Below are 4,674 nucleotides of genomic sequence, written 5' to 3'. Positions count from 1 at the left end.
GAACTTTTTCGTAGATTTCACTGTTAAAAAAAATTCGCATAGAAGAGAGATATTTTACCTATACCTATATTTTTTTTTAGTAGAATTCGTAGAATGCGATTGAAGTATGTATAAGGACTTGTATTTATTAATAAACATGTGCACGATATATATATATAGTTAGTTATATATATCGCCTCCTTTATTACAGTTCTATGGGGAACATCACATGTCGTACTCTATCAAAAATTTATATTTTTCTATTTAATGATAATGAAAAAAAAATTCTAAAAACAGAATTCCGAACATTTCCTATAAACATCTTATATATATATAAGATATTAGATTTAGATAATAGTAATCGTTTATGTTCTGGGGTTTACATATACTCATAATCGCTATTAAAATTGTCATTAATAAGGATTTTTTTATGGTTATGGAAACGAATCAATACGGATGGATTAGTAATGATTAGTTATCTATCAATTTTTATTTATTTAGGTAAGGTATCCATTTTTGGATTGTTTTCTTATATCATTAGGGAAACCGAATTTGCAATTTCAATCCAAGAATCATTTATGAATTCACAGTCAATAGTTAAAGTTAACGGTTCCCATTTGTCCTGATTTTTTGCTTTTGTGAATGAAAATCCACATTTTTTTTTCAATAGAAAAAGCAAAGTTTTGCGGTTTTTCGTTTTAGATATTGTGTGTTGTAAGATACTATCTATCTAAGAGATAGAGCCAATCCAATATTTTGTATCGTTTTGGCGGCATGGCCGAGCGGTAAGGCGGGGGACTGCAAATCCCTTTTTCCCCAGTTCAAATCCGGGTGTCGCCTCAGCAACAAACAAAAGAATCAAAATACCCTCTTCTGTTTTGCTGATATAACTTTATCATTTTTTTTAGAAGAAAAGCATCTTTAGATTTGCTTGATTCTAAGCATCGTTGGGGTTCTCTAAAATGTTATAAATCCTTGCGTATAGGTTTCGTTTCCAGAATTTAGTAGAGTAATGAAAAATAATCGTTAAATCTTGAGATGATAGCCCTTCGACTACTAATGTAGTGTCTACTCATTGGGTCTTGAATTAGGGAATATAATTTCATTTTTCCTTACGGAAAGGAGGAAGATACTTGATATACGGACTCATGAAAGTATCTGAGTACTCGAGCATTCAATCAATATTATATTGAATGAATAATTGGCTTTTTTTTTTATTTTAATCTTAAAAAAAGAACTTATTTCTTTTCGATAAGCTCTAACCACGCATGTAATAGGCCATCCCATCTTCCGATTGTCTCTATGAAACAATCGGGGGGACAGTAAAGATTAGATCAAATGAGAAAGGAATAATAGTAGGGTTATGTGATAGATACTATCTTGATTCTCTATTTTGAGACTTTTTACTTAATGTAATGAAATGCAGGACAACAAAAGAAAGACTAGGTCTTATTATTCCTACATGTTACTAACATTCTTTTGATACTTCCAAGAGTTTTTCTGCCTCTTTTATTTATTTGTACTGAATTTTTTCGATTATACTAGAAATCATATAATAACTTGGGATAATTCGATTTTTTGTATTGTTTCATCAATGGTGTTGTGCCCGAATCTCTTTTTGACTATGCGCTAGTGATTCCACTATTATTAGTGAATAATAATTATTAGTGAGCAATAATGGAATAATTCTTTTATATTCATAGAGATAGGGGACATAATTCACATGGATATGGTAAGTCTCGCTTGGGCTGCTTTAATGGTAGTCTTTACATTTTCTCTTTCCCTCGTAGTATGGGGAAGAAGTGGACTCTAGAAGTACTACTAATTGAAAAATAAAACTGTATTGTTTTTGGTTTATTTTATAGATCGTTCTGCAAAACTTTTTTTCTTTTATTTTGAAAAGTAAAAAAAAAAAGAGTTCGGATTATAAGTTTTTAAGTGGATCCATACTTTCAACACGAAAGAACATAGACATAGTGGTTGTCCAATGAGATACTACGCATAATAATATACTACCTCATAATAAGATAGTACCTCGGGGTAGCCACCCACATATTACGTGCTTACCACTTCTTTTATTTATTATTATTAGTATTTTAGTTATTTTCAAAATAGGATTTTTTCTTGTTTTAGGGAACTCATTTCATATCATGCTTCAAACGTTAAATAAAAATGGGGTTTGCTAATTCTTTTCGAAATCCGAAGATAAAAAGTTCCCATGGAACCGAACTCCTGGATCATCTGTCAACTGCTCAATCAATTACTTCTTTCGAATGCTAAAAAAAAATTAGTGGCCTTTCGATTATTTGATTTCAGATTCATTCTAATCAACATGAATTATGAAGCAAAGAAATAGAATTGGGCCACTATGTATATTAGATTAATATTACATATATGTAATTGATATGATATCTATATATAAATAGAAAGATATATATTGTATATTCATCTATATTCAAATTGATCGATATTCAACCTCTATTTTTATAGAGTACAATTTTATATTTATACACTTCAATAACAATAATAGATAGTATGGTAGAAGGATTCATATATTTCTTTCTACCATACTATCGGATCTTATCGAATACTTCTCTCGTAGAATACTGATAATTCTAGTCCGCCAATTTCATTTAAGACGCGAAATTTTAATGCTTTTCATTTTTCTTATCTTCAATCATTGATAAGAACTAAAACGTCAAGGTTAATTCAAATTAATCACTTTGACTGATTGTTTTTACGTATATTATAAGTAAAAAGGCGGTCGGAACTAGAATGAACAGTGCAGTAGCAATAAATGCGAGAATATTTACTTCCATAATATCATCGTTTCATTTTTTATTCGCAATAACTCGGGATTTAATCCCATAGAGATGATAAATGTTTCGCTTGTAAATTCAAGGGGATGCGTTGCATCTCGATGATATCGAATCGTATTAAAATATCATGAATAACAATATCGGAGCTATCAAATCGATTCATCGTCGAGAATTGAATAGTATAACATAGGAAGATCTTTTATCCATACCGAATTTAAACAAAATGGGATTCCTGATGCAATCAAGAATTTCGTTACTTTTTTTTATTTATAATTTTTTGCATTCTTTCTTTTCTATAATCTACTGCCCTCTTATTCAATGCAATCATCTGATGAAGTCTCATCAGACTACCTTTACCCTTACATTGTTTATAAACAAACTCAAGCAAAGAATAGCAGCGAAATTCAAAAAAGGAAAAGGAGGTAGGTTCGAACTAAACTCCTTCCTTTTTTTGTACTTATAAAATCTTCTTAAAAAAAAGAAATAAAAACGAAACTTAAACTTTCAAAAATTCTTAATTACCTCACTAAGAGAGATAGATGGGATCCTTGTTTGTATTAATATCCTCTTTCCTTGAATTAGTAGTGGGACGTATATATCAAAAGTTAAGTGTTAAATTTTAATAAGATAGATTATTTCAAATTCAAATTAGTAATTGAATTTACTAATTGAGGTTACAAAAAATCGGAGCCAGAACGGATATATTTTGCTTTCAGACGAAAAATTAGATCAAAGTTTACTATGTAAACTTTATTTTGTATCGTCCAAATTCCCTTTATGTATGTGCTTTCCGGAAACGTATAGTACTCTATTTCATTAGAAAAATCGGGCGTAATCAACTAGACCCAGTACGCCTTCGAATCCTGAATATGATGCTACCAATAATTGTGGTAATTCACATATGGCACATATGTCTTTCTCCCATCAATTAGTACTCGTTGAAGAAATCAAAATTCCCATATTTTTTTGTTGAAAAATGTGGAAAAAAAATAAGAGAGATCCCGTTTGGAATAAAATTCAGTTATGTTATTTGTTCTCTCTTTCACAGGAAAGGAAGAGATTAATTGATGTATTTTTTTTTTATTGGATTTGGATCCATCGGGACTGACGGGACTCGAACCCGCAGCTTCCGCCTTGACAGGGCGGTGCTCTGACCAATTGAACTACAATCCCAGGGAAATAAAGTGTACAACATATGTTGTTGATTTAATTTCCTTCAAACCTTTCTATGTAGATTTTTGATTCGAATTGTCATATTCTACCAGACAGAGACGCGAGTAATAAAGTAATAGATTGATATGCGCGGAGACATGGACTTTAGTGTGAGAAGCATGGATTAATATTTATTTTTTCGTTATTGTAAAATTGATTGATTATCAATCTGTCAATGAATAAAAAAAGAGTTTTTTTTTTTATTCTTTCATATCAAGTCAAGTATTTCTGTAGAAGGACAAATAGGTTATATCATTTTATGGTGGATACGCGATATATTGGGCCGAGCTGGATTTGAACCAGCGTAGACATATTGCCAACGAATTTACAGTCCGTCCCCATTAACCGCTCGGGCATCGACCCGGGAAGAATCAATTCCAAGCTTGTTGATAATCCATGATCAACTTCCTTTCGTAGTACCCTACCCCCAGGGGAAGTCGAATCCCCGCTGCCTCCTTGAAAGAGAGATGTCCTGGACCACTAGACGATGGGGGCATACTTGCCCGACTGCCATCATACTATGATCATAGTATGAATAGTTTTTTGAAATTGTCAATATAAAATAAATATAATGGACTAATATGATGCAATTCGACGTATTTTTCTTTCTTTCATTATTCCATCGAAATTTTTTTATTTGTGATTTCTATTTATGAATCGTTCA

The 4,674-nt window shown here is 31.3% G+C and overlaps 3 non-coding genes across 3 annotated transcripts; 1 reads left to right on the top strand and 2 right to left on the bottom strand.

Moving 5' to 3' along the window:
- Positions 1-747: 747 nt before the first annotated feature.
- On the top strand, positions 748-819 carry TRNAC-GCA (transfer RNA cysteine (anticodon GCA)). Its single transcript has one exon. It is a non-coding gene; the product is annotated as a tRNA-Cys (tRNA).
- A 3,078-nt stretch (positions 820-3,897) lies between these two features.
- Positions 3,898-3,971, bottom strand: TRNAD-GUC (transfer RNA aspartic acid (anticodon GUC)). The gene has a single exon. It is a non-coding gene; the product is annotated as a tRNA-Asp (tRNA).
- Positions 3,972-4,289: 318 nt separating this feature from the next.
- Positions 4,290-4,373, bottom strand: TRNAY-GUA (transfer RNA tyrosine (anticodon GUA)). Its single transcript has one exon. It is a non-coding gene; the product is annotated as a tRNA-Tyr (tRNA).
- Between the last annotated feature and the right edge of the window lie 301 nt (positions 4,374-4,674).

The sequence above is a fragment of the Cucumis melo genome, unplaced genomic scaffold, assembly GCF_025177605.1.
Source record: "Cucumis melo cultivar AY unplaced genomic scaffold, USDA_Cmelo_AY_1.0 utg002237l, whole genome shotgun sequence".
Lineage (NCBI taxonomy): Eukaryota > Viridiplantae > Streptophyta > Magnoliopsida > Cucurbitales > Cucurbitaceae > Cucumis > Cucumis melo.
This window is presented reverse-complemented; position numbering and strand designations above follow the sequence as displayed.